General features: G+C 48.0%; 1 pseudogene; it reads right to left on the bottom strand.

Moving 5' to 3' along the window:
* Positions 1-11,327: 11,327 nt before the first annotated feature.
* LOC121835260 lies at positions 11,328-13,310 on the bottom strand (annotated as a pseudogene).
* Between the last annotated feature and the right edge of the window lie 938 nt (positions 13,311-14,248).

The raw sequence follows: 14,248 nt of genomic DNA, 5'->3' as shown, positions 1-14,248 counted from the left end.
GTAGCGGTTTCTTCGAAGCGGAGGGCTAGCGGAGCGGGAAACACGGTCTACTAAAACTCCCTAATAGCGAGTTTTAGTAGACCGTGTTTCCCGCTCCGCTGAGCCCCTCCGCTACCCGGAACTCTACAGCCAAGGCCACCGGCGCGCAGGCGCAGTGGCGGTTTCTTCGTAGCGGAGGGGTAGCGGAGCGGGAAACACGGTCTACTAAAACTCCCTAATGATCGCAGCACATAATAAAATACTCGCCTTCGAGTACCAGCGTACAGTCTTCAATATACCTACTTTTGTTTGCATCTCCCATAGACTTGCGTGTATAGACCGACACGCTGTTTAATAATAATAATAATGACTTTATTTGCCATACAAGCATGGTGGGAGCTGAAGAAAAAGCTGTGCAAGCAGCTTGACTGGTCCTCAGCCCCCCACAGGTACACAGCATTGGGGAAGTCATACACAATAATTTATATAATACAAAATACTTAACAACAACAAAAATATAACAAAACAAAAACAAAAGCAATAATCTTCTAGCTAATCAACAGCAGTAAGGATTGTTTAATTTGAAAGAAAATAATCCTTAAGCGCACACGAACTGGGAGATTCGACATCAAAATTAGAGCCCGGAAGAGTGTTCAGTAATGTTGGCAAGGTTATTTTAATCATTTGGAGGCCATAATCTGTTCGAGATGTTTCTACTGCTCAAACATCCGAGTGACGGGTGGAATATGTTGCAGCTTGTTTTTCGAAGTGATGATAATGACAATAAAAAACTGTTTAACTCGCGACATTCCTGTTTATACTTTATGCTAAGTCTGAAAGCATAATGATCAAATATCTTCACTACACGCAGCTCTCTAAAAAGTTGGTCAGTGTGAGAATCGTAAGGCACGATACACACAATTCGTAACACTCTTTTCTGCAATAGAAATAGTTTCTGCAGATTGTTTTTTGTCGTCGTCCCCCAAACTAAATGGCAGTAATTCAGATTTACAAAACAAGCCGGCGTTTGCCCACACCAGGTGTGGGCACTGCGCATGCTCAGAAACCGATTTCGCGTGAACTGAAGCGTCTGCGCATGCGCAGTACCATAGACAGCGCCACCGCAGCTGCGTGACATGAGGGCCGCGTGTGCAATCGACTTGTCAGTCATGCCGTATGTCTACGAATCTCTCGCAATAATGTTTGTCTTACGCATTTTAAGACAGGTATATTATTTTTTATTGCCACCAAGCACCGAAGCCGCATGTGGTGGCGGTTGTGAAGATGCGCGCTTGTTTCGCCGATGTGTGAATAACAAAATTTCCATATGCAAGAAATGTCTTTTATAAAGGGGGTACGGGAACCAAATTCTGGCGCTCATTTCGTTCCCTTTACATGACGTAGGTAGCACTAGAACTTCAGAAACAACAGTTTTTTGTTTGCCCATATATTTAGATCCAAGTTTTTTTTATTCCGCTTTCTCTATTTTGTATCGACGCTTTTTATGTTTAAACAGCTAATCACCCTTTGTGCCCATCGTTCAGCATCTATTTCTCTTAGCCTATCCTCAAATACTATCTTATTGCTAGCTTCCCTGCCCTCGAATGAGGACCATCCCTAATCACCTTGTACACCTTGGTTCGGTGTTTTACCATGTGCTCCCAGAGCCAATCTCACCACGTTGCTTTTTATAGCCTTGTCTAGAGCCGCTAAATGAGCTGCGCCTAGAGTATCGACACTCGCTTTCCCGACATTGTTGTGGGCGCCGCCATTTTGGGTCTTGTGCAGAGCAGACGCAACTGCCGATCATCATGATTCAAAAGTGCGACTTGCTCAGCATTAGATTCGGTGTTGGAAAGGTCATGTAATATTGCTTTGCTTTGTCGCGAACTATATTTAAACGTAAACTTTTTTGACAGAGGTATGTTTAGACATTAGTGGAGGGCGGAAAGCCGTTTCCTGCCATTTCAGAAAAAGCTGCAAATAACTGGCAACCATGATTTTAAGACACAATATGGCCAAGTGTGGTTACTCTGAAACGTAGCTTATTTAGAGGCACAAGCCTTGTCTGGACGTCCAGTTTCATGCAGAAAGCTGCATTTGCAAGAGTCATGCTCGGAACCATAGCTTCTTTCCAGATCTCCTTCACCACGTCATACCTGTTATAGTTCTACAGTGCTATTTTTTTATTACAGCTGCATTTCTGTGGAGCTTACCAGTTACACATTTGCATGTTCATTGAGGTATTCTATACCCCGTTAATCCATACTCCTCGATACTTGTATTTATCGACTCGCTCAACCTCCAATCTTGGAATCTTTAGGCTCTGTTACTCCGTCATCATTGAGCACCATGACCACTGATTTGCCACTACTGAATTCTAAGCCTAGCGTTTGACCCTCTGCGCCACTTATATTCATTAAATACTGAAGCTCTATATCGCTATCGGCCATAGCACTATGTCATCAACATACACCAGACCTGGTAATGACTGTTTGATCTTTTGACCTTGCCTGTCATATGAAAAGTAAAACCCAAGATTGTTTTTTTCCAACTTTTCCTCTGATCCTCGAAGATACAACATGAACAACAATGGCGACAAAGGGCATCCCTGTCTAAGACCCCATTTGATCTCTATCGGCTTTGATATCTGTTTTCACGTCATCGGCTTCCGACGGTAGCGCACTATATGGGAAGTACGCTCACTAGAACAGATTACCTGGGCCAGAACGTAATAACGAAGGTTTGGCGAAGAGAGCCAATGCACAGTTGGCCACCTTGAATTCACTCCGCCAGCCAATCGCTTCCTCTCATTCTTTGACGTCATTGACGTCAGGGGCTCATGAAGTAATATTTATGGACATGGCGCGCGCTGCTTGCTTTCAACTTGGTTCTCACCGAAGGACGCCTATACCTCTCGAAGTAACTCGGGTTTACGTCTCCGAGCTGTGCCGCGGTACGTTCGCGGTACTTTCTGCGAGACGATGGGAGAATTCAGCGATCGTCTCGCCGTCCAACATAGTCGCCGTCGATGTACCCGCCTGGACTATCGTGTAAGCCTCGTTGGACCAGACCAGTGTGTAAGATAGACAGGTGGGGAAACGAGAGCCAAATGAGCGACCGGATTGTGTCCCCCTCGGGTTTCTCTTTTTCTGTGGCGCCATCTATGTTCAGCATCGCGAACTCTCACTCCGGGTGGGCGACCGGTAGGGACCGGCTAAACTGACGCGAAAGGTTTCTCGTGGATTTTCAATGGAGGACTGTCGTGCTCTCGGTTTATTTTGCGCACTCTCCCATAAAGTGCCATGCAAATTCGATTCAAATTTTTTTCCTCTCGCCGCAGCGCCATCTGTCGTGAATCGGGGGTATCCGCAAGCAGACGAGTACACAATCCGGTCACGGCGCTGCGGTAGGGCTTTATGGGCCGCTTCCCCACCTGTCTATCTTACACCCTGGACCAGACCGACGAAAGCGGTGCCGATCGCTTTCTCTTTCTTCCTTTAGTGTCCGCCATTGAGAAAAGTCGCCTTGCAAAATCGCGGCGATGCGAGCGTTTTTTCGTGGTATAGTTTTTGTGTGACGATGTGAGAATTGTACAGGTCGTGTTTTCTCTGCTTTTGAAATACAAGCGTGTGATTGCGATTAGCAGACAGAGTTGATCATGTTTAACTTAATTCTGAACGTGAGAGGTATATTTGATGTTTTGATTCAGTACCCCTTTAATGTCACCGAAGGCCGCCATTAAAGATTCCTTATATCGGTAGGGACTTAGGCACCACAAACTCATAATGTTCTGTTCGAAGCAAATATATCAAGTTAGAGGCTTCGAACTGCTAAGGCCGTACCACCATTTTTTGTTTCGACGGCTCTGTAGGAGATTCACGTGATGTTTTGAAAGGGGTCTATTAGGCCGAAGCTTCTTCGCGATGTACAATCGAACTTGGCCGCCCGAGAAAGTAAACAAACCAAACAGACGCAGCAAATTGCTATCGAAGGACCATCATCGTGTGGACTACACAAGGCCTTCATCGCGGGGGGGAAGGAGAATGATCGTGAGGCTACCGAAAATTGGTCTCGGTCGAAGACGAACGACCTTCAATCGGTGCGAGAGCAAAAAACTTAACGGTTGAACCTCGGGGGCCGTGGATTGCGCCGAGGTTTGGAAGCGTTCCGGGCCGTTCTTGGTGTACAAGCACGCCAGGTCCGGAGTCCGTCTGTGGCCAGCTGTGGCCACGGGCCGGGAATTGCAGTTGGCCGTAATCACCGTCCGGGGCCAAGGGTGATTTTTGGACGTCGTTTCTTTAGAGTGGGCGGCCGCCCCCGCCTGCGCTCCCCCCCCCCCCCCCCCCCCCCCCCCCCCCCCCCCCCCCCCCCTCTTTCGAACCTCTTCTACGGTCTTCTGCTTCTTCTCTCGCTCGTTCATTTACACAGGAAACGCGAAACCAAGAGGAAACCAGAATTTTTTTTCTTCTTCTAGTTCTTAATTGTGGTCATCAAAGTTCGCCTGAAGAGGAAGCGAATCCGATAAAATAAAATAAAAAAAAAATAACTTTTTTTTTTTGTCGGGAAGTTGGATGGGTCGATGGCGCGGTGGGAGATTTGAAAACGATCGAAAAGAACGAGAGAAAAGCAAACCTAATAAGAAGGGGAATGCTTGCCAATGAAAATATCGTGAGTTCTGAACAAGAAGAACGAAATCCTCGCGATTTTTTTGTTTGATTTCGTAGCGCTCGCACACACACACACACACACACACACACACACACACACACACACACACACACACACACACACACACACACACACACACACACACACACACACACACACACACACACACACACACACACACACACACACACGCACGCACGCACGCACGCACACACGCACGCACGCACACACACACGCACACACACAAATTGCAGAGCGGAAGACGAAGACAGACTGGCTTAGAGAGCTGGGCGTTGATGGTTTAAAAAACTCAAAGCGAAATTTAAAAACAAAAGCAAAAAAGAAATGTTAAAAAGGGACGCTAGTTTATCTGGTTTTTAAGTTGAAAGTCGGTGAGATCGAGTTTGTGTTACTTCGTTTGGCTCGTTTTTTTTTTTTCAGATGAGTTTTTTTTTTATTAAAAGAGGTCAGTTAGGTTGAGGAACAAGAGATTATCGAACTCGTAAACTTTTTTTTTTTATCAGAAGATTAAGCTATAGTAAGATAAGTTTTATTTCAGCTTTAACTTGCCTTATGCTACAAGTGTTTCACCAACAACTAAAAGTATTCTTCTCTTTTTTTTTAGGGAACGTTAGAAATAAGTAAAATATTTCTTCGGGGATAAAGTTGTTCCAAACCACCTTTTACAGTATAGAGAAGCCCCCCCACCTTCCGAAAGTTCGAGCAACTTGTCTCGCCGACAAGACGGGAACACCATTATAAATATCCTGTCAAGTGGTGCCCTTCCATTCCAGCGCTTAACGTATAGTGGGTCTTGAAATGCCTAGTCACTTGTCCATGGACACCGGTGTATTGTATGAATTTTTGCAGAAAAGAGCTAGTGCGCATGCTTAGAATACGTTCCATGCCCCAGGAGAAACAAAAAAATGTCAGGTCGCAGAAAGCGTTTATTGGAATAGTTCATTGACGACAAGATGTTTCGGTGGCGTCCTCTTAAAAAGGCCGACGACCAGACTCAAGATTCTGCAAGGCAGAAGCTCCTCCTCACCATGGGGAAGGAGAAAACAGGCAACAGTGGAAAGGGTAGAACGGGGGAGAGGAGGAAGCGGGGGAAAAGTGGAAAGCGCAAACTGGTTGTCGGTCTTTAGGCGGCCTTCAGGCTGCTCGTACCATATAGTTATTATAATTTACGCTAGAGGTTCAACTGGCCATAGGGTCTTTGGGACTTCCGGTTTCAAATTGAAGCAGACGGCAACCATATAGTTATTATAATTTATGCTAGAGGTTCAACTGGCGAAAGGGTCTTTGGGACTTCCGGTTTCAAATTGAAGCAGACGGCAATCATTCCACGTTTGCGGTGCTCCTGAGTATTCCTATAGAAAAGCGCACGTACATTTTGTCCCTTCGCCGGAGAATAACCGGAAGAACTTTTGCTACTTATGTCGTAGCGAGGAATAGGGAACGTTATGAACGTTATAAAAGTGAAACTGCTTTAGTTAGTGTTTTTTCTGATTAATGAGCGATGTTTACCCTCCCAGTATTGCGGTCTATAGTCCTATGTTCCACGGCAAGTGTGCAAACACAAGCGGCGAATCTAAGCAAGAATAACAGTCGAAAAGAACGTAGGACTTGTTCAAGGAGCGCCGACATCCCGATGACGCTAATATCGATAATCTGCGATGTTTATATGACACCCAAATTACCACTAAAATGGTGAAACGAAAAAGAGGCAGAAGTGCTTTTTTATTATCGTGTTGAATTTAGCGGGCGGTGAGAGTTTTCCGGCTTTAACCCATTTTAAAAGTTTTCGAGCACGCAGATATGGGTTTCGAACGCAAGAACAATTGCTTATACCTTTGCACTTGTATATGAAAAGCAAAGTGAACAGGAGGAATGTTATTTATTGCAAATCGTACTCATTTCTCGCTTTATTTTAATCGTCTGCATGCACGGATAGATACGGACCCAGTGTTAGTGCGTAGTTTTTGACGTCTGTCTTGATTTTCGAGATGCTCTTCATTGCTTTGGCAGGTAAACCCCTGCAGAAACGCGCCGATGCCCTGAATTCGCGCTAAAAGTGCCGGAAACAGTGTGCAAAGTACATGTACGAAGCCATTTTAGCGCCGTTTTGAATGCCACAAATTTGCAAGAAATACGCCGTGACTGACCGATGGTTTGGTCCGCGTGACTGAGAAATGTTCCAAGCTATCTAGCATGCCTACGAATTATTCGTGATATTTGCTCTTATAATCGAGCGCGTAGAAAAAATTCACTTACTTTTTCCCGTAGAAATGCATTCCCGGAAGTCAGTTTCAGACTGGTTGTGCTGTCTGCTTCAATTTGCCGCAGCACGCTATATCAATCAATCGGACCTTAGCTCTACATGGCTCACACATCTCACAGTCACTTCACGGTCTCCGAGATTCTTGGCGCATGCAAAGCCCTCCACACAAGCCCTTCCAAACGCCCGTTTGCCCAACAGACTATAGCTTTCCCAAAGCTCCGCGAGACACTGCTGACACAGAGCCGGCATCAGGTGTATCAAACGTTGAATTGTTTGCAGGCGGCATGGAACTCGTATATTCGTTCGCACTGCGAAGGCCGCAAGGTGCGCGATTCAAGTGCCGCATGCAGCTCGTGCGCTGGTTTTAGCAGTGCTTTCTTCGGGGCAAACGAGCATCTCTTTGTGCTCCGGGCAGTTAGCCAAGCAAGCTCGAGGATTATGGTGATGATGATGACGATGATGATGATGATATTGATGGTGATGATGGCTTGTACCTAGCGCCATCGCGCCGCGGAAACAGCCTCGAGTTTTTTTTTTTTTTTTTTTCCCTCTATCTCAGTCTCTCCCGGAGAGGAGAAATTTGTGCGCCAAGAATCTCGGACGCCTCGATCATAAAAAAAGGACACGGGTTTTGCAGAAGAATCTACGGACATGCCTGTGGTATGCTCCAAGCATGTTTTCTCCGTATACATGCTCCGAACAGGTTTGCAGACAAATTTTGTACGAGCAGTACTGGTCATATACAGACCGTCTGTGCAGTCTGTCTTTTGTACATGATATATCAGCGGCGCGGCCGTGGCTTTAAGGCAGAAAGTAGCGACGGAGAGGCGCTTATACAGGGAAGCAACAGACGTACAAACAGTTGCACGAGGAGGGGAAAAAGTTTAATGCGACATTAAAATCGGAAAAAAAAAACAACAAAAAAACTGGTGCCTTCGCGCGATTGCCGGGTACTTTTTAGCTTATCAAGTCTAGATTCGAGCGATCGTAGCGCCCCCGGCCTCCTGTTACGACCGCGGGAGAAAGTTTAGCGATCACCAAAAGTGTCGAATAAGCACATCAAGGATTGAGTGAACAGCGCCCTCGCGCGTCAAGAAAGGCAAACAAACAAATAGATGAGGACACATAACGAGTTTAGTGCGGTCGCTCCAAATACGTGGACAACGAGAGAAGCACCTTCCGTCTAGCCAATCGGGGTGACAAGGAGAGGCACGTGACGGCTCCCCACAAACGAAGGTGAATTCCGACGAGTTGTTGTCACGTGGCTCGCTCGGACGCTCCGATTGGTTCGCCGAGGCTGCAGCCTTTCACCGTTTGCAATGCCATGCGAAACCGGAGTAGGCGCCACCGCACGATGTACTTACTACATGTCCCCCAGCCAGCCCGCGGAACTGCAGCGCCAGGCACCCCGAGTGGACAACGACGGCATAAATTGGGGGTGGGGGACCTCTCTTCGAAAAACGCGGACTAAAGCGGTTTCGTTCTTTATGCCTGTCTCTTCCCCGTTGCCTCGTTTCGCTACTTCGTTCAGCGCCGAGCTGACAATCGGGTGGAGGCTACGTGCTCGTCGGAACCAGTCAAGCGTCTAGGTTTCGTCTCGTGATCACGGTCCCGCCCATATCTAAGCACAGAGGGCAGGGGGCCAGGGGGTGAAAAGGGAGGCGTTTGATTGGACGGGAGAGGGTAGCCCCCACTGCACTGTTAACTTAGCGGTGAAACGAAGGCGGTTGAGAGGGTATGGGGAGTCCGCCGCAAGAGCTCGTCCGTCGTAATACGATTACTGGAGGTTTAACAGGGTTACCGTCGCAGAAGCGGTTTCCTCGTAACTTCATCACGGCAGGTAAGCGGTCAAAGTGGCTTGAGCGCACGAGGGGAGGGAGGGGGGATTGGGGAAGGGGGCGGGGGGGGTCCCAAGTATATACCAGAGAGAGGGGGGGGGGGGGGGGGGAGTTCTCGAATCTTACGACATGCTGTTACGCGGCGACGGGGGGTCACGCGAGCATCGGTTTGGCGCTGCATCTTTTCGCGGTGTTCGTTGTGGTTTGGGGACGCTGAGCTGGATTGGCGTTTCCCGGCTGGAAACGAGAACAAAGTGAACAAAGAGGAACGTTGCGGAGTTGAGTAATCGGACGTGATTGAGCCCGAGTTGATCGGACGTGCGCTTCGAGAGGAAAGAGTCCGCGCTCGTAGAGGTTCGGAGAGTGCAATTTAAGCGGACGGAGGTTAAAGTTGGGAAGTTGTTCTCTTTGTTTGTTTGTTTTTGTGTATGATGGGGGGACGACGTGGTATGTGGTGTTACTTTTTAGATTGAGGTTCTGGTGTCTCCGAGTTGAGCCTTCCACGAGCGAGTGTACCCGAGCAAGTAGTAATGGCGTATGAAGAAAGAGTCGGGTTTCGTTTTAGACGGTTCCTGCGTCTCTTGGTCGTTTGAATTCATTGCGGTTTTGATCGACTTGATGTCTTTATTATGGTGTCGCAATAGCTAGAGTTTTCAGCGTAAGAGCGTGTCCGTTCGATATATGGGAATCTGGGTGTTCACGCAGTTGTTAACAGGACGGTGTTGGGGGTTCGAACGATGCTCACTTTACGCAAGTATGTTGGCAGACGTTTAAGAAACGTGCACCGACATGTACTGTACACTGAGAAGTGGAAGTTTTATTTCTAGTTTTGTAATTTCAATGACGCGAGAAAAGGTTTAGGACTAAACGTCATTCGATTCGAAAGTTTAAAGTCCATTCTGGGAAATTAAGAAAAAAAAAAAAAAATGGCATATGTTCTTAGAAGTATATAATGTGCGTCTTCGTGTTTCCATTAAAAAAATTGGAAATTAGTTTTTAATTTTTGCTCTATTTTTAGTTTGACGGGTACCTTCATCTGAAGTGGAATTTCTGAAACCCTGAGACGGCCCGCAGCAGCAATAATATACACTTTTCAAAATACCAACAAGCAACATTGTCGGCTGCCATTTTTCGGCGGCCGACATCGGTTAAAATATTCAGGAAGGTAAGCAAAGCAGCGACGGAAAGAAATCATATTGTTATTTCTTAATTTCTAGGCTCGGTGGCGCAAGCTACCGCCCGTTATAAAGGACGCAGCCGTTAGCATCCATCCATCCATTGGGACAGGAACCGTACACGATTGGATCCGAGTCCCCGCTGAAACAATGGCAGACTCGAATAATTGCCACAGCAGCTACCAGACGGCGCGCAATTCCGAAAGAGTCTATTGGACACGATCTCCAGTTCGATCGTCGAGTGCCCTGTCAAACGATAACGCACTGCTCGTGCCCATTCGTTTGGTGGCACGGCCTTCCCACCGTTGCCCTTTTTTGGCCACCAGTCGCGCTGACTATACGGAGCGCAAGTTCGTCTGCTTCTTTTGGGGGGGGGGGGGGGGGGGGGTTGTGGTGAGGACAGAATGCCGAGCTCCGATAGGTTCTGATTGAAAGGATAGTGGGTAGACCCCCAGGCAGCTTGCTTTGAAGTCTACCCACTATCCTTCAATCAGAGCCAACCAGAGTTCGGCGTCGTTCTGATGCCATCACAACTCCCGCGCAAAAAGCAGACGACTTGCTGTTCGCATATAGCAGGCGACCAAAATCGTCTCCCGTTCACCGTCGTGGGGTCTATACCGACCGCCGACTCACAGTCACATTTGAGCGGAACCGAAGCGTTACGAGTTCACGGTACCGCGGAACGCGTCTCAGACTAAATTCGCGTACCACGTTCCAAAAAAGTGGTTTCTCGATTTCCACCTGACGACGTCACAGGAGTGTAGCGCACCGTCAAACGTGAACACAGCGCAAAAAATTTAACAAAAGACAAGAGAAAGGAGTGCACGGACAAAGCGCTGACTGTCAACTAAAGTTTAATTTTCAGGCGAACCAGAAAAATAAACACAGAGCATAGGAAAGAACCAATAAAGACACAAAAAATTTACAACCCAACCGACAAGATTTCTACCACGTCATCACCCTCACACATGCCTGCCATTCTCCCTGATAAAAAGGACCTCATCTTCCCCCAAGTGCACCGACGGTTTGCTCACACATTGCCCTTCCCCTTTAGATAAAATAAAAAAATGCCTCGTCAATCTCCCTGGCGGTCTTACTTTTATTGCGCGCCAAGATCGTCAAGTCATGAAAAACAGGTACGCAGCCGCACCTACTGCAGTGTACCGCTAAGTGGCCAGCGGGGGAGGAACGGAGAGAAAGGGAATGTTCCCTCTCGTTCACGCACCTCCCCGTTTGTCCAATGTACACCCTACCACATGTGAAGGGGATCTGATACACAACCCCCACTGCGCATGGTACAAAAGGAGTGCGGTGGTTTACATCACATTGCAAATCACTGTTCCTCCCTCAGTTGACAGCGGTGCACAGGCGTGACAGCTTCTGGGGTGCCGAAAACACCACTGGCACGTTAAACTTACGCGCCACTCGCTTGACCTGATGAGAGAGGGCGTGGAGATAAGGCACCACCACCGGTCTTGTTGTCGGTTTTTGTCTAATCTTAGGACTAGGTCGGCCCCTGAACACCTTTATGAGGGACTCAGCCACGCCCACAATCAACGTAAGAGGGTATCCCGCCGATCTCAGCCTAGATACCTGAAACAAAAGACTGTTCTCACACCTATGATGGCATGACTTCAGCAGAGAAGCCCTCATACACCCCGTAGTAACCGCCCTCTTCACAAGCTTAGAGTGCGCTGAACCGAATGGAAGAACACCCTTCTTTGAACGTGGCTCATAGGACCAACATATATGCAACGGCTGCTTAGTTAGCCTCAGGTCCAAAAACTGTAGTGCTCCTGCTGATGGTGTCTCGAACTTAAAGGATAAACCGGGGGAGCACTTCGTAAAGCAGGCCAAGAAATCCAAACACGCGCCTTGAGGGCTCAGGCTCTGGTTGTCATTGTACAGCACTAGGTAGTCGTCCACATACCGAAACACTCTCAAAACCCGACACCCCAAAGACATTGCAATAGACCTGTCACACCTCGCCAGATATATATCACTGAGGACCGGTGCCAAACTCGATCCGATACAGATCCCACTCTTTTGCAAGTAAATTTCACTTTCAAATGTGACATATGTGGAGCTCAAGTAAAAACTCAATAATTCCAAAAAGGAAACCACCGCAACACCCGTCGAGTTCATGAAGGCAACCGAACCACTTGCCTCTATGCAGTCTCCCACAGCTAGCATCAATTCATCATGAGGGATCGAATAAAACATGTCCTCAACATCGTAGGACACGAACTCACAGCTTCCCGGATTGTCTTTTTTTAGGAAATCCACAAGGGCATCAGAATTGCGAATGAGAAAAGGGTCGTCCAACTTAAGCAGAGACAGGTGACGCTGAAGAAACGACGATACATAGAGCTACCAAGAATCTTTCTGGGTAACAATCGCCCTGAACGGATTGAGCTCCTTGTGGGTCTTTACTGTGAAGAAGACCTCGAGATTGAGGCCTTTAGCGCCCGACACAGACTTCTTAAGGTTGTCCAACCCAAGCTGGCCGCAAAGCCTCACGGCCCGCGCCTTAACCTTCTTCAGCTCCACCCCCGGCACACCTCTGAAATTCTTCAGCACTGCCTGTCTCGCTCTTTCTTGAAACAAGCCTTCAGGCACTACAACAAAACCTCCCTCTTTGTCCGACTGCAACAGTTTCAACTTCGACTCATTGAACAACTGGACCACGGGTCCAAGCTTCATCCTAGGTAGAGGCCTTCGGTCTTTCCCCTTTATCAACCCTTCCACACATTCATGAACACACCGGTCCCTGTTGTCCTCTGACGTCTTCGCAGACACCTGCCGCACCAGGGCTAGCAGTTCCGAAGGCCTGACCGACGGTTTCGTGGCGAATTTAGGACCCTTATCCAGAATGTTCCTCACTGGTGTCGGAATGGTGGCACCTCCCAGTAACACCACGTTGTCCTTGGCTCCCGGTTGGCCTTGAAGCTTCTTAGGCAATAAGGCGCGTTGCCGCTCCCACAGGAACTCGGTGACCCGCACAACCTCTCGCTTGCATGCTCGAAACTTTCTTTCCGCCACACCCGCATCCACCGACGTTCGAAAGCACCAGACTTTTAAACCTTCTTGTAGCAGTCTGACTTGCCTCCACGACTCCGAACGAAGAATCTTGCATACACGCTTGGCGTGCCCGGCGGATGGTTGCGCCATACCAAAAAGGCCAACAACCTTCGGAGGGAACATACCTTTTCTGGCAGCGTAACCGTAGTGGCGAGCCTTGCATGTTGCAGAAGCGATGGCGTTAATGTAGAAAACGTCTTGATGGGTTATAATTGAAGTACACAAAAAAGGGCCCGATGTACAAGAAATGAAGTTCAACAAGGCGGTAAGTTGGGCTAGTTGGTTTAACATCGTCAAACGTGAAAACAGCGCAAAAAATTGAACAAAGGACAAGAGAAAGGAGTGCACGGACAAAGCGCTGACTGGCATGTGTGAGGGGGATGACGTGGTAGAAATCTTGTCGGTTGGGTTGTAAATTTTTTGTGTCTTTATTGGTTCTTTCCTATGCTCTGTGTTTATTTTTCTGGTTCGCCTGGAAATTAAACTTAAGTTGACAGTCAGCGCTTTGTCCGTGCACTCCTTTCTCTTGTCCTTTGTTCAATTTTTTGCGCTGTTTTCACGTTTGACGATATTAAACCAACTAGCCCAACTTACCGCCGTGTAGCGCACTCCTGGGACGGAATTTTCTGGCGTCGTTTGTTGCCACTTATGGACCGCTCTGGATGCACGGGCGGGATATGGTACGCCAAACAGACGAGTCAGAAAACGCGTTCCAACTTTCAGCCACACTGTTAGCAAAAATAACACGCCCAGACGTGTAAACCGTTGTCCCAGAGCGGACACGTCGAAACGTGTTCGTTTTACACGAGGCCATCTGTGTTTTTCGTCTACACATGAGGTGCTGTGTAAACTTAACACGCTACACCGTGTCTGCCTTCCGCAAAACCGTTTCGAGCGTGTTCCTTATGAAACATGGCGGCCAGCGGCCGAGAACAGGCGAGAGTCGAGCCCAGCGAGCCGCGCGCCTTTCAGCCGAATAGACAACTTCCATAAAGCCCTGCATGCAACACGGCGCGCGTTGCACTCTGGGAACTAGTTGGCCAGGGAGGAGGGTGGCAGGGTTTCGGTTTCGATCGACACGCCGACACGTCGTCGTTTTCCGGTCCCGAGAGCGTCATTTGTGGTCTCTAAACTAACCTAAATGGCCAGACCTCGAAGCTTTAGCACAAGCCCGAGACGTATAGCTTGTCTTAACACATGCTTGTTGTATGTTTGTACTT

This window comes from Ixodes scapularis, unplaced genomic scaffold (assembly GCF_016920785.2).
Source record: "Ixodes scapularis isolate PalLabHiFi unplaced genomic scaffold, ASM1692078v2 PGA_scaffold12__126_contigs__length_90152505, whole genome shotgun sequence".
Classification (NCBI taxonomy): domain Eukaryota; kingdom Metazoa; phylum Arthropoda; class Arachnida; order Ixodida; family Ixodidae; genus Ixodes; species Ixodes scapularis.
This window is presented reverse-complemented; position numbering and strand designations above follow the sequence as displayed.